The sequence below is a fragment of the Pteropus medius genome, unplaced genomic scaffold (assembly GCF_902729225.1).
Source record: "Pteropus medius unplaced genomic scaffold, Ma_sr-lr_union100, whole genome shotgun sequence".
NCBI lineage: Eukaryota > Metazoa > Chordata > Mammalia > Chiroptera > Pteropodidae > Pteropus > Pteropus medius.
In genome coordinates, this window is record NW_024345861.1 from 4,620,834 (window position 1) to 4,642,813 (window position 21,980).

Consider the following 21,980-nt stretch of genomic DNA (forward strand, 5'->3'; position numbering starts at 1 on the left):
AGCCTCCAGGGCCATAAGAACTTTGAAACTGGAGTAGCCTCGTAGAGTATCATGATTTGGGGCTAGAGTGCTTGGCTTTAAACCCTCTTATTGGCCAGTATTGTACATGGGCTGCCTTTGGTGGGGGGTGGTGAGTGACATCTTGGATGAGGTGGACAGTTGAGAGAAATCTATGAAGGGGTCTAGCAGGGAGTTCAGTTGCTGACACTCTTAGAAGCTAGAGGAATGATGCTTCAGTCCTAAAAGAAGAGAGATCTGAGTGACATCCTAAGAATCCATTACTGCCCCTCTGAGCAGGGTACATCTGAGCTGAGATCTGAATGATGTGATCCTATTTAATCTTAGAGTTGATATTATTGATATCCCCACTTTCCATCCTTATTTATCTCTTAGAAATCCAGAGAGGTAAAGTGATTTGCTCCAGGTCCAATAGCTTACAAAAAGCAACATTTGTGTCTCCTAGCCTAGGGCTTTTTCTAGTATGACCTGGTATGTTGTTACATTTACACCTATACTTGTGAAAATGCCAATGGCACTTATTTCCGTAAACACGTCCATAAAGGTTTTGGTTGCATTGCCAGTAGAATATAGGTTAAGGCTGTGTATTTCACTTTAATATATAATGACGAGGACAGTCCATAAGGCTGTGTTTGCATTTTTATTTAGGTAAATGATTAGATATCCCTCTGCAAAATATGTCTTTCAAATTTAAAAAGTTTTCAAATAATATGCTGACAACTTAAAAGAAAAATAAGTGGAACGAACGTCACTAGATGTTACTTGTTCCAAAAGTGAAAAGGCTTACCACATCTGCAAATATTTTCAGGCTTCTGATTCCTAATCTTTCTTTCAGATGTGGGTGCTGGAGTGCTATGGTTCTTATTGTCAATTGCTCAAAGTTTGTTCCTTGCCTGCCTTTCCACCTTTGTCTCAATCAGCCCCTCTCTTGTCTAGGCTTGATTTTAATGAGACAATGTTTTCCATCTCATATTCCTTTGCAGTTTTTAAACTGCTTTTGTATAAACTGTTTCATACAGTCCTTGCAAAACCATTGAGAGGTGGGGCTCTTTATTTCCTTTTCATTGATATAGAAACCAAGGCTCTGAGAAGTGACCCAGGTAGACCTTGAACTCAAGTCCTTTGGTTACAAGATCATGCATTCTGTCCATTATCTCTCCACTTACAGAGCTCTGCATGGAATTCTTTGGGGGTGGGAGTGGGATATAAGAGAATAAAGAAGACATAAGAATGAAGAAGAGAGAGCAGGTTACTCTTTTTAACTATTAGGCAATTCATGTGACTTTCTTAGGCCTCAGTTTTCTCATTGGAGAAGTGACAGAACTGAACTAGATTGCTTTCCAGGACTTTTCTCAACTTTAATTTCTCTGGTAATTAGGGGAAAAAAAAAAGAAATCAAGACTATGAGAGAGCAGTAACAACAACAACAAAGAACAATCATGCTACTCCAGGTCTGTAGTGATTCTTGCTTTTGAATTTTCACCAATGACCCAACACCTTCATTTTGAACACTTCATTGCTCAGGTAGCTGCTGATTTTCTGATACTAATATCACTGTTTTCAAATAACAATGAACAGACTGAGGAGATCAAATTAAATCCATTTACATTTTAGGATGGGAAATCTGTTTGGAACAATCAAGAGGGTTAAGAGCAGTAAACATCAGTTTGCAATTGCCATTAAATGGTAAATTGCTTAATGTCAATTGGCAATAAGTGGACTGATTTGTACCTAATTAATATACCATGGTTGGAAAGGAAGAAAACAATTCTATTTAGGGAGATTGTTTTTTCTCAATTCTTCCTGCATGGAACTCTAAGCAGTCTGCAGACATTCTCTTTTATTCCATCAATTCCCTACTCCTTGTGAGCCACATCCTCCCTTGTTGGAAATGACAGGCTTCAAGAAGCTCACTAACATTTTTCATCCTCCAGAGCCCCATTTAGGGAATGGCTATTGCAGGGCCCCTAATGAAACACATTAGTGGTGTAAAAGAGTTAATGCAGCTTTCAGCAGCATTTCATTTCTAACTATAGCTCACTTTTGGCCCTGAACAAAGTTGACTTACTAGCCATTTGGCTGAATTATTTGGCCAAGCGACTTCAAGAATTTGCCTGGAAGACTCCTGCTGGAGAGTCCAAGGACTCAAAAAATTACTGGGGTGACAAATCAGATGCATGAAGACTCAGTGTCTCTGCAAGATCTGGAAAAAAACCCTGACATTGACAAACAACCACACAGGAAACGCAGGTCACCCAATCACTGACATGTTGGCACACAAAAGTTCAGCTAAATACATGCTCCAGAAACTTGCAAAATAAGAGAAAGCCATGTGAACACACACTGGCCAATTGGAGCTCGATGAGCTAGGATAGTAGTCTCATTTTCACATCCATAGATTTTATGCTTCCTTTGGTTGGTAATTTACATTTATATAGACTCTTTTAAACTCTGGGTTCTAAAGTGGCTTTGCTAGTTTATATGTATAGGACATTACTTTGTATCAGCAGTTGGCTCAATATATATAAACAAAACCTGACCATCTGTATTTAAATAAAAGCATGTGGCTCAATTTTAACTTGGTCATTTTTAAGCCATACTATACTTGAATAAATTGCCTTATGTGTTTTTCTAGGGTACATTAATCTGATGTATGATGCTACTGAATGAACCCTTTAGTCTGGTTCCATTTTGGTGCAAAGTGGTTCTATAGATCTACTTCTTCTATGATTTATGTGTGAACATAAAGAGATGTAGTGTTACTGATAAAATACAGGTGATAATTCTTTCTCTCCTTCAATATAAACCCAAAATGTATTTTCCACTCTTTTTCTTGTATTTGCCCAAAGAAAGACATGAAGAGAAAAAGAATGAACAGGAAAATCACTTTGTGAATTGTTATACTCCATAATGGTGTTGATGTCTACTGTCATTGTTATGGAGAGAGCAGCTTCTTATAGTAGAAAGATTTCTCCATCCAGAGTCAGAAGGTCTAGATTTGAGCCAAATTACTACAAGGTAGAAACAGTGAGTTCTTAGTCACGTCACTAAACCTCAGTGTCCAAATCTAAAATGGAGATTTATGATTCTGTTTGCTTAAGATGATTGTTGAAAAGTGATGGAAATCTGTCTCAGGCATCTGTCATCTATGACTGCCATGGTTGATTGGGCTGTTTGATTGACTAGGCTAAGGTCCCTGCCTCTCAGTTGGAGAGAATTATTTTTCCTAATAGAGGAGGACTTCTTCAGTCACAGTTATGCAGAATAGATGGAGGGCCTCTAAATGGGATTGTTGCAAGGATTGAATATTATAATATGTACAAAACATATTATAAATGCGTATAAATGCATACAAATACTGTGCAGGAACTTGCTGGAGCTTTGTTTTCCCTAGAGTGTTATTCTCAGGACTGCTAGTGGAGTCTAGCTACTGAACCTAAGATGCTGATTCTCTACAAAGCTTGAAGGATTCCTGAAAACATAAATTATTACTTATCATAGCCTCTCTTCTATTAGAGTTATTTGTATATGTGCTGTAGTATCTCTTAGATCAGAGTTTCTCAATCTTGGCATTATTGACATTTTAGATCAGATAATTTTTTGAGGTTAGAGACTGTCCTGTGCACTGTAGAATGCTTAGTGGCATCCCCAGCTTTCACCTACTAGATGCTAGTAGCACCCTCCTTTAGTAGTGACAATCAAAAATGTCTCCAGACATTGCCAAATGTCTCCTGGGAAGCAAAAGCACCTCTGATTCAGAACCACTGACTTAGATTAGATTGTGAGCTCTGCGAAAGCAAATGCTATTCTTTTTTTTCTTTTTCTTTTTAAGTTGTATACTTGCACTAACTAGCGTAGTATACAGCCTTGGTAGGTGCTCAATAAAAACTAGTTGGTTGAAATGAAATGAAATAGCAGTTTCACTTTGATATGAGAGTCACTTCCTACCATCTTTAAGCCTCAATTAAATAGGTCAAATTGTAAAGCATACAAAGCATGTCATAGCTGTTAAGCAGGCTCAGGCGCAATGGGTAAACACTTGCTAGCAAGGAATATATGTTCACAGCATCATTTGATGTAGATTTAGAAGAGGCGATTGGGCTTTAGGGGCCCAAACACTCCAGGATTCAGGAGCTGGGGATTCATTTATACCTGCCTGTTTCCATGTCCTCTCCTTCCTTTTCTCCATTCTCTTTAGCCAAAGATTTGCTCACAATATGATTTTCCAATTGGCTTTGCTTTCTTGACCTTTTTATATCTCAAGTTATTTGCAGGTTTTTTGACAAATCTATAGGGAGTTGTCGTGCTGGCAACCAGACCCAGTTGTGCCTGCAGACTCAGGCAGGAAGAGAAGAGGAAGTGTTAGTTGGTGGTTAGTCATTAAAGCTAATAAAGGACTGCTGACTTAGGGCCTTCAAGGAGGTTATATCTTCTGTAATTATAGTTGGTAGATGGAGTAGTAGTTTACAGAGGTTCTACATCAGAGGCACATCCTCTGAGTGTACCAACCAGCTTTTGGAGCACTCTTCCCACTCAGAAGGCAGTGAGCTCTCTCTAGCTAAAGCAGAGAGTGTTTTTTTTTTTTTCAAGCTATCATGCCTTTCTCTGTTACCCGCCATAGTTAAATGCCTAAAAGAATGATTGATATATCTTGATCTAATTCTGTCTCGCTTTCTCTTTAACTCATCACTTGAGAGAATATTGCTCTTGTCAAAACACTATGACCTGCCAGTTGCTAAATGTATGGTCAATTTGCATTTCCATCTCACTTGATCTACCATTGGCATTTAACCCAGGTGATCATTTGTCTTCCTTGAAATTTTTGATTCACTTGACTCTCAGAACACCACCCTCCTGGTTCTCTCTCTATGATCGTTGTTGATTCTGCCTCATCTTCTCTCACCATTCTAGAGCTCCATACTCTAAACCTCCCTTCCCCTTCCCTTCTCTCCTCTCTCCTTTCTTCTCTTGTATGCATTAGTCTCATGGCTTTATGTACTGCTATGGACTAAATTACATCCCCCTTCCTCAAATTCATATGTTGAACTCCTAACCCCCAGTGTGATGGCATTTGGAGATGGTGCCTATGGAGGATGATTAGATTTAGAAGAGATCATGAGGATGAGAGTCTCATGATAGGATTAGTGCCCTTACAAGAACAGACGCTAGAAGTTTTGTTTCCCTCTGCCATGTAAGGACACAGAGAAGAGATGACTGTCTAAAAGCCAAGAAGAGTCCTTACTAAGGAGCCAAATTAATTGGCAGCTTGATCTTGGACTTCCTAGCCTCCAGAACTGTGAGACGTAAATTTTCTATTGCTTAAGCCACCCAGTCCATGGTGTTTTATTATGGCAGCTTGAGCTGACTGATACAAATACTCTTTGCTGGCAACTTGTATTTACATATTCAGCCTGAATGTCTTTCCTGAACTCCAATCTCATAAGTCTAATTTCCTACTCATCATCTCTACTTAGATGACTAATAGATATCCCAAACTGCTCCCACAATCTACTTCATCTCAGTCAATGACAACTCTATTCTTCTAATTGATCAGGCTAAGAAACCTGGGGTTCTTTCTCTTAGATTTCATAGCCAATCTTTCAGCAAAGCCTACAGCTCTACCTTCAAATATATATCCAGGACCCAATCATTTCTTACCACCCTCACCACTCACCCCTTAGTTCAAGCCACCAGCATCCTGGATCATTGCAGTAGCCTCCTAACTGGCTCCAGTGCTTCCAAACTTGCCTACCACTCCTGCCATCTCTCACTCTATTTTTAACATAGCAGCTAAGTGATACTTTTAAAATGTAGGTTAGATCACTTCACACTTCACCTTCACATCCTCCAAAAACATTCATCTTAGAGTAAAATCCAACCTTACCATCTACAGTTCCTACATCTGGCTCACTGCTATTGCTCTGAGCTCATCTCTTGCCACTTGTCTCAACCTTATCCCTGTTCGGAGCTCTCCTGCTATACTGTTCTCCTTGTTATTCTTCAAACACATCAAGCATTCTTCTGTTCCAGATCCTTTTTACATACTGTTCCTTTTGCCTGGAATACTTTTCCCCTCACATATTTGCTTTCTTCTCACATATTTGCATGAATCACTTACCTCCTTTATGTCAAACAGCCTTCCTTGATCATCCATCCTATCTAAAATACTGATCACCCAACTACCTTCATTATCATTACCCTGGTTTATTTTCTTTATATCACTAAACCATATTTATTATTTGCTTACTTTCTTATCCTGTTTCCTCCTCTAGAATATAACCTTTATGAGTTTAAAAACCTTGCCTTGTTCCACTGCTGCAACCCTAAAATTTTAACAGCTCTTAGCCCATATCTGGTGATCAGTAATATTTATTAAATGAGTGAATAAATGAATCTATACCTGCAGCTGTAAAGAGTCAATCCAACAAAATGGCCTTGGTCAATAAATTCCCGAAAGATTACAGGCTAATGAAGCTTATTAAAGTAAACTATCTGAGCTTCAAAATGAGATTGCACATGCTATTGTTTCTCTTTCAAATGTAAAATGTGTGTTTTGTTTGTTTGTTTGTTTGTTTTTGTTTTTAAGTTGAAAATGGCAGATTTAAGTTTCGCGAAAGCATCCATCTCTCATTTTGCTATTGTGTTAATGCACCAAGGTACCCTTTTATTATGTTCGGTTTAATTAAACAAATATTGACTGCTCCCTACCACATACCAGACTCTGTGTAGATTGCTTAGACATGATCCTACCCTCAAGATGCTCACAGACATTTAGCAATAAGGAATACAGACTATAATCTATGCTTTCAAAAATTTAAAAATTTGATAAATAGTACCATGTTTCTATTCCTGTCAAGAGGTTTAAGCCAAATGAGAACATTACTGTCCTAGGGCATATAATGTGTCAAACTTCCTCCAAAGGAATGTGCCAGGACTAGATAGATTCATGTGGTCAAAAAGGCAAACCATTGAAAATGCCTTACGAGAGATGAAAACAAAGTGCTACGGGAGTTCCGAAATGAGAAAAGTCACATCTTTTGTGGCATATTATAAAGAGCTTCATGAAAGAGACCACAGTTGAGCTCGAACAAGTAGGAAAGTAGGGTGGTGAGAACAAGGAGGGCTTCCAGACAGAGGGAAGACATGCTGGAGCACAGGTATACAAGTGGGAGACTACAGGTCTTTTTCCAAAAATGGTCATGGTTAAAGCATGGAGCAGGAACAAGGCAGTAGGTGGAAATAAATATTGAGAGAAAACCCAAATCATGTTTGGTAATATTTTGTTTTCAAAAGTAATAGTATTGATAAACAGAAGCACATCTTGTTGTTTTTGCAACAAAAAAGCAAAAATTAGATTCTAAATCTGATAATTCTCATTTGCTATGTAATGCTGGTACAAAGAGTTTTGGAATTCTCTAAGAAGGTTAATTTATTTATAGCAACATTTTGGTGTATTTCCATGTTTCTTTCAAATTTCAAAAATTGATAATTCATACAGTATCTACAAAGGCTCTCTATTCGCCACTTACTAGAACAATTACTCTCCTTTGATGGATAACAGAGTTTATTGTAAGTGTCTTTTCATGACCATGATGGAATTTCCCCCATTTTTTTTTTTTTTTTTTTACTTTTCCCATAGAGCCCACATTTGCTGACCACCAGGGTTTGATAAAAGTTCTCTCTCATTATCTCAAGCAGCTCAAAATCTGTCTAAATGGGATTCTAGTAAGGATGGCTACTGACTGAATACCAGACTGTCTTTCTAAATAACATGGGCTCAAATGCTTAGAAGAGCACTTCATTTTAATAGTCAGACACAGAATATATACCTACGATGATTATAAACTATTATAGACCCCAAAAAAGTCTGTTAGGAGAAGAATTCAGGAATCTGATCTCCTGAAAAAATACAGCTGACATTCACCTGTAACCACAGTCCATTTTAATATAGTTTTATCATGACATTGGTCACAAAGCAAAGATCAGTGAAGAATTCACAGTGTCAGAGCATTTCAGAGCCAGGAGAAAAGTGGTTAAGTGGTTATTTAGTTCAGTTGTCCTGGTTTATAAATGAGGATACTAAAGTGAGAAGAGGTTACAATTTAACAAAGTTCACAAGGCAGAACTTGGGACTGCAGTTCTTTCCACAAGGGTAGGTGCTCATGTCTCAGTGACCTTCTGTGGAAGAATCTCTTTATTGGCTGGGCTTTGGATCTCATGCTCTTTAAGGGCCTCTGTAATTCTTACCCTATAGTTACATGATATGCCTTCACCTGCCTCTCTCGGTCTGTGAATTTAGGTGCTTTAGCACTAGCTCAGGCCCCCACACTCTATGTGAGCTCAAGAGTGCAGGGAGCTTGTCTGTCTGTAATCTGTGTATTTGCACTGTGCCTGGTACTTCCTAGGAGCTCAGTGAGTCTTAATTTCTTTCCTTTCTGTTCCGGAATATACTTATTTGATTGAATTGACATGGTTGTGGAAGAGGGTAGGTATTTGAAGGAGGGAGATTGCAAGTAATCCCAGCAAGTATGGAGGGTAGGAGAAAAAAGAAATGCCAGGAGGGGATGGAAGAGTAAATGAAAAGAAAGACAAAGGGTAGAGGAAAGTCAGAAAAAGATCACATTTAAATCATAAATCTGGTTCCCGCTTAAATGCAAACATGAATCCAGAGTATGTCACATGTTCAGCCAGTGCCTGTGATTATGCAAATTAATTAAAAAGAAGGAGGAGAGGGGAAGAGAAGGGACACTAGGTTCAGATGGAAGTTCTCTCAAAGATCTGTTAGAATCTCTTCCTTCCTCAGAGATGTTTGGAGAAGGGTATGGATTCCATTTATGCTACTGCTATAAGAAAGAGGAGGCTTTTGGCCTTGAGCAGGCACAGGGAGGCAGTTTTCACTGCAAAACCGGATGGGGTCTCATTATCCACACACTGTAGGCAGGGTCAATTCTTATTGTATTAAGCTAGCAGGTGTCCAGGGAACCAGTTTGCTTTTGTTCCTTCATTTTCCTATGGAAACCTCTCAGAACTACTAATTTTACCCTTAACCCAGCGAGAAGCTTGGGGCAGCCCAGATGCCCTAACTGCCTCTTGCAAGCTCAGGCTCCAGGAAAGATAGGGGCAGTTGGCAGTGAGACTTTTCTTCCTCAGCTAGTGCTCCGAGTCAGAGAGCATGTAATCTTGGATGCAAGCTGGCAGGGGAGTGGTGGCAGCCTTTGCTAGAGCTTTGTCCCTGCTTCCTAAGCAAGCACCTTGGAACCTGGACAAGTTGAGGCTGGGGCCCAGACATCAGGGGTGCTTGGAAAAGTGAACCTTTCAGAGTCCCTGGCATCACACCAAGCCCGATCAGCCTGCTGTGTGCAGGAAATATTGAACATTCTGAGTCTTAAAGCGGGAACCTGGAATAGATCCAAGATTACACTTAATATATCTTCTGGGAGCTACAGAGAAGGGAGACTGGGGAAACTGCAAAAATAAGCCTTGCAGGGCCAGGAGAGCACACAGCATCGGCAGATATAGGCAATAAGTAAGAATAACACTCATTTTTTTTCTCAAGGAGCACATACAATTTCCAAAGCTCATTCATACACATGATCTCTGATCTCTTTGTTCCTTCTTATGGTTCTGAAAAGTAGGCAGGAATGTTACTTTAGAAAAATTACTAGATTATGTATCTGTATGTTTCCCACAACACTTAACCTAGCAGGTTGTCCAGTAAATGGCGAGTAAATAGATGGATGAATGAGTGGACAAACTTGCATTTTGCAGATGAGAAACTGATTCAGAATAATTAAGTTCATTGGAAAGCATTGAACATAGGGCACTTACTACATGCCAGGTATCATCTAGCCCCTGGGAAGATGTGGTCTTCTAGTTTCAGGAGGTCACCATCTAGAAGGTGAGATGGCCAGAAATAAGTAACTAATAAGTGATTATGCAATCTGATAAGTACTCTATCTGAGATGGTTTCAGAAGGCTCTGAAAGACAAAAAAGACTAACTACAAGCAAAATGATGCCAGCATGACTTGCTTGGTGTGGTAAGAAGCAGCACTGAAACTAAGAACCAGGTGTTCAGACTCATCTTTTCTTTTCTGTACCTTTCCCCTGATCAAGAAAGTCTCTCTCCTGTTTCTCTCCCCTGCATCTACCCTTGAGTTGTTGCCAATTCATTCCTGAAGTTCTACCATCATCAAACTTTATCTTTCAGCTTTAGGTTATATTAGCTGTTTAAATTTAAATATTCCATGGGAAAGACATTTATGTGAATTAGAGATACGAGAGTAAGTTTTCATGGGGTTAGGGGAAAAGAATACAGAGGTGAGGGGCTCAAGGATTCTGAGCTGTCTGGGGATTTGTGTGGGATAAGAAAGTGATTAGGGAAAGGGGAAAGAAGAAGAAAACAAGTAATAAGACTGCTAAAAGAAAGCATTGCCTTTGCAATTTTGCTTTCCTCTCTCTAGCACATTCCTACATCACTATAAATACAATATAAATACTGTATATATTGCATGTATACATATATATGTGTGTATGCATGTGTACACACATATACACATACGCACACACCCCAACATAATCTTTAAATCTGTCATCAAAATGAGATGCAAAGTTTTTACCAGTGCTTCTTACATTAACCAGTTCCGTAGTGATGTTTTCTTGATATTTGTGAGCATGAGGCTTCATGTAGCTTGACAACTGTAGGTTTAGAATTTTATTAAAATTCTGCCTTGTTCACAGTCTTATTTCTTTAAGGCCTTATCTAATTGCTTTGGGCCACAGGGCCTACCACCCTGGCCAGATATAAATTTCACCATGTAACTGTGTGAAAGTAATAAACTAATGTATAATAAATAGCAAAGAATTTTGATCATCTGTGTCATAGTGGAAGAAGAATGACTCATAAAAATAATAATTACATAATACATGCTTGCATTTTTTACAAGGTGCATTCATGCTCTCTTTTCTACAAATGCTGTTGGGCATTTGGATATAATCACCAGAAGTCCAGGCATTTCCATATGTAGCCCAAACATCTGAGTTGTGACTGAGAAATGTGATTTTCAGCAGATCACTGAGTTCCAGGTGAACTGTATGTCATTTATCTCTTCTGGGAAAGCATCTGTGAGTCTTCTACGTGATTCAGTTGGCCCTCTTTCATATCTCCAGAGTACTATACATGTGAATTTACTTCCTGATCTCTCCTCACAGAATGGGAGCATTTTGAGGAAAGTGATGGATCTTATTCATCTTTTTTACTCTCAGATATTTGTTAGATGAATGAATGGATGAATGAACGAATGAAGTGCCTACCATGCACATAGACACCTATGAATCTAATATAATGCCTTGCAAAGAGAAGAATCACAATAAATATTGAATTAACATCTATATTTGTGAGTACAGAGATTCAGATCAGCTGTGTTGCATTACAGGGGTTTTTGTTGTTTAAATGTCTCAAAGCCTGAGATGTCATTTTTACACTGCTTCCCCTAGCTCAAGGGAGAAAATCAATAAAAATTATGAAAAAAATTGAAGCACCAGGAGAAGGGGTATGCATTCCCTGTGTTCACTTGGGGAATGAGGCACAGAGCCAGGGTTTGGATTTCACTTCCCTTCACTCTTTCCCTTCTGCAAACGTGCCTCCCTCAGCCTTTTTCTTCACATTAGAAGTCTGCTGAGTATTTATATATTCCAGGGCCTCTCTATGTAAATCCACATTCCATAAATCCCAAAGCTTTTCTTCTATTACAGAACAAGAGGTATGACAAATATATATAAATATAGTGTATAATATATACATATATACATATATATAGAGAGAGAGAGTAACCAGCAAATGGCTTTTTATCGATCCACCTTTTCTAACAGCCTTTTTTTTTATTTCCTGCAGACTTCAGAAGTCTGTGGTGGGCCTCTCTCTGTTTGTCTCTCTCTCTGTCTCTTTCTCTTCAGCAAGCTCCTTCGTTAAGTTCAGAACGTCTAATTGTTTATCCTCCTCCACCTTTTCCTTCCCACAGGTTTATCTGATCTGAGGTCTGTTCATAAACCTCCAGTTTCTCCAGAGTCTTATATTTCCCACCTGCTGCAGCTGGAATTTTATGGTGCTAATCAGATTTTGCTGTTTTTCTTCACACTGTGTCCCTTCCGTATCTATTCTGCCCTCTTGACTCTTATCCCCCCACCCTCACTTTCATGGTATATGCACCTATTAAATGATGTCCAGTCCAGTTTCTGGCACCCAATAAATCTACATTTTCAAGCTCAGGAAACCAGACTCACCCAATAGCACCCAGATAAATGAGTCCTCCATGAGAAACCTACACTGGTCATTACTCAAGACTCCTGAGACTCCAAAACAGGGTTTCCTGCCCAGCAAGTCAAGACCTCTTTCCTCCCTCACCCTCTGAAAAGTCCACAGCACCGGACTTGTCTTCATCTTTGCTCTCTCATACCTCGATACAGATGCTCAGAGTGATTCCCAGCTTCCCACCCGCTGCGCCCAGCAACTCCCACGTCATTCCGCCATAGCAGCATCTGTGAAATGAGACAATATCCGGCACACGTGCCTGCACCGCTCAGGTCACTAGGCCTCCGAGGGTGCAGCTGAACAAAGAACTTGCGTGAAGAGGCTTCATTGTCTGCAACGAGCACAAGCAACAGGGCTCCTCTCCACAATTCCACCGGGGGCGAATCCCCATCTTTGAAGGATTCTATTTCAGCACCTTAAATGTGCTCTCCATCTGATTGATAAGGGTCATGACAGTGTCTCTTGTCTGGGAGAAAAGGGGCTATGGAGGTGGGGGTTATTTGAAAACGAGTTCGCTTCCTGGAAGACTGGTGGGAAGGAGTCAAGAGTAGGGCTGCTGTGGGGGCGATAGAGGCTGGGGTCTATGTTTCATTTGGAGAGGTGAGACCTGGAGACAGTTACCTGTTCTTGGAAAGTTGGAAACTATTTGGATTTCCTTAGTTGTTATTTTGACTTGAGAAACTACCCCCTTTCACTCCTCTGGCCTTCTGCTTCTGCACAATAAAAATTAATTACAACGAATCAGAACCTTTAAAACCATCTTTAACAGTACAATGGATTTGTGACTGTCCCTGCTCTGGCCTCTCACCGGGCTATAGCTTAAAATCCAATTGGGAAATAGCAATTCTCAAAGGAAAATGTCTTTAAATTAAAGTACCTGCTTTTGGCAGCTTTGGAATAAATCTGGGAACTAATAGAATACTGTGGTGGTTAGTTTTATGTATCAACCTTATTAGACTATAGTAGCCAGTTTTTATTTATTTATTTATTTATTTATTTATTTATTAATTATGAGAGCTGAACTAAGGAGGCAACATCAGAGACAGAGAAAGATACATGGCCTGATATGACACATATTTTGTAGCTAGAAAGTCAATGCATCTTGCTTATGGGTTGAATCAAAATGGTAATTTCATTAGATACACAAAATCTTTTTCTTTAAATATCTAACGCACCCAAAGGAAACTTCTGCCTCATTCTAGAAGTCATTTCTAGAGCTGATTAGCCACCTGTAAACAAGGACAGAACATTTTTGAGAGGTTAAAAGAAACAAACTTTATGTATTTTGACTTTTCCCTCAGCTTTTAAAGCTTCAACATATCTGATCAAGAGTTCTTATACTTCTGATTGGAAGAAAGAAAAGACTCCAATTTTTCACCATGAGACAGAATGTTATTCTCTAGGTACTCTGAATCATCAAAACTGACTAACCAAAATATCAGTCACATGGTTGTTCCTAGGGATTAAATTTTCCCAACACCCATTCTAGATCTTGAAAAGTCTTTGAGAGCAAACCAATACCCGGTCATTTAATTGAACACTAATCCAGGTATTGATGTGATAGTATTGTATGAATACGGTTAACAACTATAGTTGATTAACCTTAAGTAGATTACCCTGGATAATGTGGGCCGTATCCAATCAGTTGACAGTTTTAAGAGCAAAATATTGAGGTTTTTCTCAGAAATGAAAAAGTTTGCTCTAAGACTGCAACATCGACTTCTGAGTTTTCAGCTTGCTGCCCTGCCTTACAAATTTCAGAATTGCCGGCTCCTATAATTTCTTCAAATACATCCCTTTATATAAAAAAATATTTATATATGTATCTATATCTATGTCATCTCGATTATATCTATGTATTATTGATTCTATCTCTCTGGTGAACTCTGACTGATAAAGGTGATTAGATATCTTATGATGAATTTGAATTGTTCACTGTGTAAGTAACTTCAGGAAGGATGATTGCTCTTCTTTATCTTCTAAGCCCAAAGCACTGTGCTATGTACTTGTAGGAGCATAATAAATGTTCACTGAAGTGACTGAAAACCAAGAGATGCCCTATAATGCTTTTCACAATTTCTATAATTTTACTTTCAGCTCAAGTGGATATCTTTGTTCCCTCTTGTCCACGTGGGACTGACGAATCAGCCTCACCTAGGAATCCAGCTCTTCTCAGGACTTTCTCATAATATTGTCAAGTACTGATGCCCTTATCTGCCTTTAAAAGCTATCAAACAAACCACAACTTCCATAAAACCCTCACTGCAAAGGTCCAGGCATGTAACTTACTCTTACTTCTTCAGCACTTCATCATGAGATTCTTTATGTTAGTTCTGATTTTTATTTATTTATTTATTTATTTGTTTGTTTGTTTGTTTGTTTGCCTGACATCTTGAAGATGTTGGTTTATCAGCAAGATTAGCCACATCTTCACTTTGAAATACTTTCTTCTCAAGCCCCTGGTGTACCACTCTCTCTGAGTTCTCACTGGCAATCCCTCCTCAGGTTTGTTTGTTTGTTTTTATTCTTTCTTATTCTCCTGACTTTTAAAATTTTGAGTGACACAGGACTCTTTTCTCAGTTTATAGACACTTGAGGGAGGAAAGGAGTGTTCATCTAATTCCATGGTTTTATCATCTATATACTGAAAACTCCCAATTTCTATATCCACCTTGTCCTCTCCTAAAATCCAGACCCATATAGCCATTGCCTACTTAATCTCTCTGCTTGGATGTCTAATAAACATCTAAAATTCATCACATCCAAAAACAAACTCCTGATTTTTTCGTGAAATCTGTTGCTCTGAAATTTTTCCAGTTTCAATAAATGACAATTACATTCTACAATGTACTCATCTTTAAAACTTTGTAATCATCTCTGACACAACATTTGTTATCATACCCTGAATCGACTCCAATGGCAAATGCTATAGATTCTACTTTAAAAACATATCCAGAACTTAACCACTTTTACCACTTCTACTAACACACTGAGTCTAGTCCAAATCACCATTCTCTGTCATGTAGATTATTTTAACAGCCTCCTAACTGTCTCCTTTCTTCCCCTTTACTCAGTTATAGTTTATTCTTAAAATAATATCAAGTGATAATCTTAAAACAGTCATTTCACATCTCTCCTTTGCTCAAAATCTTTTGATAGCTTTCCATCTCACTCAAAATGAAAGCATGATTAAGGGCCCAAGGCCCTATATAATCTATCTGTAATGGAAGCTTAATTTCTACCCCTTTCTTTATCTACCATAGGTATGATCATCCAGCTTCAGTTACAATCTCCTTGCCATTCTTTAAACACAATGAAATATGCACCTACCTTAGGACCTCTGTAGATGCTGCTCCCTCTACCTGGACATTTTTCTCTTGCCTATCCACATGAATCCCACCTCTAAGCCCTGCCCTGATGTCTACATGGAATAGTCCCTCTCTTCAGAGAAGAGACCTTCTCAGAGATCTGAACCTGATCACCTTATATAAAAGAAAGTACTCTCTCTCATCTCTTTATACGCTCCTTAACTTGCTTACTTTTTATAGCACTCATGAATACCTGACATATTATATAGTATTTTATTTACTCATTATCTATTCCTACTAAAAACAAGTTCTATGGTATCAGGAGCTTTGTCTCTTGTTCATTGTTGTATTTACTAGCATTGAGTAAATGACTTTTCCAAAGCACCCATATATACAGGTCTGAAATTGCAACCAGAGAGATTTGGCCATAGAGCTAAAGTAAGTTCAAATGATAAAAGCTTCAAAATAGTACTTTTCAAACTTTGGATCACTTGTTATTGTGCTTAAAGATCAGGATGAATTAGAGGTGTAGATGATGTAAGTGTACTTTGATTAGAAAGAGGTGATTTTCTTTATTAGAAACCCTCTAAAAATAGTCAGTTTATAATTCATGGAGCAGTTTATAGCCTATGTACACAATAGATGCAAAAGTATTTCCTAAAAGTCTATTTAAAACTTAACATGGATGGTAATCGGGGCAGAAAACAGCACATTTAAATAGAGCAACTGATAATGAAGAGGCTATTTGCATAGGTGTAGGAAGGATTAAGGAAAACCAACCAGAGGTGTTGAAGTAACCAGGGGAAAGCCTAAGCTGAAAATTGTGACCATCTAGGCCCAAACATTCAAGGGTAAGAGTTCCAGCTTCTGAAAAGAGTAGCTAGCTTTAGCAGAAATGCTGTCTGAGGTACAGCTGTCTCAGAGCATCCAAATAGGGAGAGATCCAAAGGTAATAAAAAACCCCTAACTCATTGCTGCCCTTCCCTTCTACAGCTAATGCCTCCCTTGACAGTTTCCAAGTAGACACTAGGAGACATGGATGGAACCCACAATGGTCAGCCTCCAGGGTCCAGAGCAGGGTGCAGAGGGATGGAGAAAAGATCTGAAGGACCCAATGCAGAAGACCCAGCAGTTTGCTTAGTAATGAACAACTTCTGAACAAGTGAAGGATTTCATGAGTACTTTTCTGTCATGTCCGAAATATCTAATAATATGTATGTATTTATTTTATTAATTGTTTTTGTTTTTGTTTTTTGGTGGTGGTGAGATTATGGACTCCCCTTTGTTTTGCTTTTCTGTATTAAAATTATATTGTTCTTTAAAAATTAATATGGGACTGTATGATTCTATTTGTATGAAGTTAGAAAGTGGCTAACCCAGTGTATGGTGATAAAAGTTAGAAGAGTGGTTTTCACTGAGAAGGGGTTGGATATTGACTGGGAAGGGGCAGAAGGGATCCCTTCTAGAGAATGTGTATTTTGAACTGTGTGGTGATTACATGAGCATATATATAGGTAAAACTTCATTGAGCTATACACTTAAGATTTATGTATTTTATTGTATGTAAGTTGTACTTCAATTAAAAAATATATCATGGTTATGTCTTTGGATGTTCAGTACATGTAATTAATATTTTTACATGTTTATACAATCTGTATGATCATTTGTGTGCCAGATCTGCATTGTCTTACCCACACTCTCTATACTTGGTACCAGCGCTCAGTCTTTCAAGGGGAAAAGATAGGGGAAGAACATAGACTAGTCTCAGGGAAAGCTACAGACAATTACCTTCAATTGAAAATAAACATAATAAAACTATAGAAGTCTAATTTTTGCAACTTGAGAGGATTTTTTTTCTGCAGCTATTCACTTCTAATCACTCTCACCTAATAAAAGAATAGAATAGCTAATGTGATTACACTAATTCACTATTCATCAAGAATATTAAGTAAATAGAATATTTTGCATTTTTCTAGTCACACATCTTGAGTATTTACCTGATGTTACAATCAGATACATATTACATTTTTCTCTCTGCTTCTGAGCCATAGCTCATGGATAATTATAGTGTTTAATTAGCCCCACACAGTACTTGGCTCTCTGGTGTGGAGGGAAATTACGAGATGTAGAAAGAATAAATCAAAGACTGTAACGGAAAGAAGCCCTTTGCTATACTTACCTGGAAGCGTTTGCAGGGGCCATGGTCAGCGCAGGGTGAATTGTGTTATTCCACTTGAATAGAAAAAAAGTTGCTTTTCATAAAGCTTTTAAAAGTACCTTTTTTGAAATATAGTTAGTGAGCATGAAATGGAAACTAGGTAGAGAGTTTATTGTGCTTATGAAGAGGACTTTTTCCCCAGACCATTCTCTACTGTCTCTTGCATTCAACAAAATCCTAAAATCCTTAGTCCTGCCTAGCAATCCAGACAGGTGACTGTAATCTCAGGTTATCTGAGCCAACTGCCAGAGGCTCAGGGAACTGTTGCTCAGTTCCTAAGCCCTGAAAGTGCAATAAAGTATCTGCTAGCTAAATATTCAATTTCCTAATTAAATGCAATAAACTGAATCAATCCAATTTCATCCCGCAAATATATAATGAGTATCTTTTCTGGTAAGACATGCTGGTAAGTGCTATGGAGGATAGATAATACAATAGTGTACTCTCTAAACTTAGGAAGTGCGGTGGGAAGGAAGGGTAAGAAAGTACACAGAGGCCCCACACCACTCCCTCTTGCACTCTTTCCCTCTTACTCTCCCTCCCCAGCCCAGTCTGGACCACCCCCTCTCTGCTGGCTCCCTAAGGTCCTGCAGGGGTCTTGGCTGCTGGGCTGCCCACTGTTGGCCAGACAAACTGGTGCACTAAAGGAGGCCAGCCCAAGAGGACTGGCGCGGTGCTCAGAATTTTTGTTTGGCTACTATCTTGAAATATAGGCCCTCAAAATGTTAACTTGTTTGGATATAGAAGATGACCCGGATAAATGATAAAAATTAAGAAAGACATTTTGGCGTTTTTATTGTCGATTTAGCATATGCTTCTGGAATAATATTCGCCATGGTTTTGGATGACTTTCCAAACTTAGAAGATATCTATACTTCCTCATGTTCATCAACAGTGGAAGACTCAGAGATGGGTTTTGACTGTGGACTAGAAGGTTTTGACACAAAAAGTGAGAGTATTTTGGAGGAATTCACAATCTTTGTGGTCTTCAAAGGAAATACAGATTATAAAGACTTCAAATGGAAATTAACACAATATTGAAGAATGTGCCCAATTTGTCCCATATAGAATCCAGCAAGCTAAAGGACAGAAGGTGAAGCCCTGGAACAGCATGGGCCATTCAACATCCCCTAGGAAGCAGTGGAGTGGCTGCAGATTCAAGCTCAGAGCAATAGCCAGCAGCTTTGGGATATGGGGATTCTCTCCCTCCAGATTGAAGGAGAAGGTACTATAAACCTGGCTTTGGCTTAGAACCGAAGCCAAGATGTAGAATGAATGGACGCATGGGAGCTAGAAATTCAGTTAGGTTGGAGACAAGATTTCCCATGGCAGGTAGTCCAGGATTAATAAAAATGAGAGGTGGAACATGTCATTTTCCATGATGAAACCAGGCCTTAATTCAGAGTGCAACCCAGGACTCCTTGCCCTGTTTCTCAGTCAGATGCAATGGATTTACTCCTGTCTAAGCTCAATATATTGCAGCAAAGTCATCCCTCAGGATCTTTAGCTCCCCCACATCACTCAATGCAGCCTGTCCCTGTGAACAGACAAACAAATCCAGCTAATTCCCCCCAGCTGCAGCAACATCAACAATAACAGCAGCGGCAGCAGCAGCAGCAGCAGCAGCAGCAGCAGCAGCAGCAACAACAACAATAACAGTTGCAGGCAAGACCCCCATAGCAACATCAGCAGCAACAGCCATAGGGAATTCAACCCCAGTTTACTGCCCCAGTTCAGGTGCCTGTTCCTCCACACTGGAACCAGCTGCCTTCTGGAGCCCTTCATACTCCTCCTGTCCAGGGCTCTCTGGGTACAATGACTGAAAACTAGACCTTCTTTGCTTGGCCCAATGCAACAGCGACTCCAGGCAAAGACATCCTTATCCACAGTATAGACATCTTCCTAACCTCCCCCTCCACATCTCTTTTGCAGCCAGCGTATTTCACAAGCTCATACAAACTTTCCTCAGATGATTAATCCAGGCCATGTCACGGCTCTTTGGATGAAGAGCTTGCAGGGAGGGCCCTCCAGGGTTCCAACCCACCTTCAGCAGACTCCCCTCACCAACAAGTCTCCTGCCTCCTCACCCTTCTCCTTCCAGCAAGAATCCCCTGCATCCTCCCCAGTGGTTAACCAAACTTAGCAGTAGATGGGACCAAGCCCACTTCAAAATAACCCACTTATTCAGGAATTCCAGCAGCCTGTCAGCAATCCAGGTCAATAGGGAAATAGGCCATCTAGCTTCATGTTGGTGCAGCAGCAACCACCAAACCAGGGGCCACAGAACTTACATCCAGGCCTAGGAGGAATGCCTAAACACCCTCCACCTGGTTTGTCAGCAGGACAGTCCAATCCAAACTTTACATAAGGTCAGGTGCCTTCAACCACAACCACCACCCCTGGAAATTCAGGAGCCCCTCAGCTGCAAATTACAATGTCCGGTATGCAGGTGATCAAGGAGCTGGTCCTCCTCAAAACCAGATGCAAGTGTCCCATAGGCCACCAAATATGATACAGATCAGCCTCATGAGAATTCATGGCAATATGAATAACCAATAGGCTGGTAGTTCTGGGGTTCCTCAGGTGAACCTAGGCAACATGCAAGGCCAGCCCCAGCAGAGCCCACTGTCTCAGCTGATGAGCATGTACCTCCCAGAGCCAGATGGTCCAGCAACAAGGAAGCTTGAACCCTTAGAACCCTATGATCCTTTCAAGGGCCCCACTTATTCCACAGGGCCAGATGATAGTGAACCATAAAAGGCAAAATCTTGGGCCCTGGCCTCAAAGGATGACCCACCTCAGCAGATGCTTTTCCAGCAGGGACCACAAATGATGGTACCACATAACCAGATGACTGGGCCTTGAGGGCAAGTTTTGCTCTAGCAGAACCCAATGATAGAACAAATCATGATCAATCAGATGCAGTGGAATAAGCAACAGTTTAACACTCAGAATCAATGACATGCCATGACCAGCACAGATAATAAGGAAACGAACTCGAAACATGCAAGGAAACATGGTGCAATTTAAGGGACAAATGTCAGGACAGATGCCACCATAGCAAGAGCCCGTGAACAACAGTCCTTCTCAGGTTATGGGGATCCAGGGGCAGGCCTTGAGGCCACCAAGGCCCAGCCCACACATGGTTCAGCAGCATAGTGATCCTGCTCCTATAGCAAATAATAATGTTGTTTTGTCTCAAATGATGCCTGATGTTAGCATGCAACAAACCAACATGGTTCACCCTCCACCAGCCCACCACCACCACTTGCAGTACGTGTAGGGAAACAGTGTCTTGGGAAACCACTCCTCAGGTCATGGTCTGCCTTTCAATGCATCTTTCAGTGGAGCATCCAATGGAAGTCAGATATCCTGTGGTCAAAATCCAGGCTTCCCGATCAATAAGAATGTCAACCTAACAAGCCTATTGTTGGTCAACTTATTGCAGAGTGACATCTCTGCAGACCACTTTGGGGTAAACAATAAGCAACATAATACTAACTCAAATAGACTGAAGAAGAAGAAACCTCCTCCTCAGAAGAAGAATAGTCAGCAAGATCTAAACACCCCAGATACTCACCCAGCTGGTCTGGAGAAGGCCAATCAGCAGCCATTGCTTGGAGAACAAGGAATTAATTTGGATAACTCAGGCCCTAAACTTCCAGAATTTTCAAACTGATCATTAGCCCCTTCACAGAATTTAGCCCTAAAAGAAACTCCAGCCACAGCATGGCAAAGAACATCCAAGTAAACGAGCTGGATGGTGATTTGATACTTATAAATGTGTGTGAATTTTACAAAAAGCAATTTTGAACAGTGACTTTTTAAAATCCATTTCTGTACAACTAGTCATTTTAATAATATGGCCCTTTTCCTACTCCCTGCAACCTGTTTCATAAAATGCAATGGGGAAAGCAATTGTTGAACCCTTTTGGTGTTCAACACCAAAGTTCAAGGTTTCCAAAATGTTGCTCTGTATTGAGAGGAGCTGATGCAATTATTTATTAGTTGTCACATTTCCTGGGCAGCCTAGAGAACCAGTGAATAAAGAGAATCTAAGTGTTAGTACATTATGAAATACTGAATATGTTAAATAAATGTCATTGTCCTAGGGGAAAAAAAATACAC

General features: G+C 39.7%; 1 pseudogene; it reads left to right on the top strand.

Moving 5' to 3' along the window:
* The first annotated feature begins 18,609 nt into the window (after positions 1-18,609).
* Positions 18,610-21,563, top strand: LOC120612227 (nuclear receptor coactivator 6-like; annotated as a pseudogene).
* Positions 21,564-21,980: the final 417 nt, after the last annotated feature.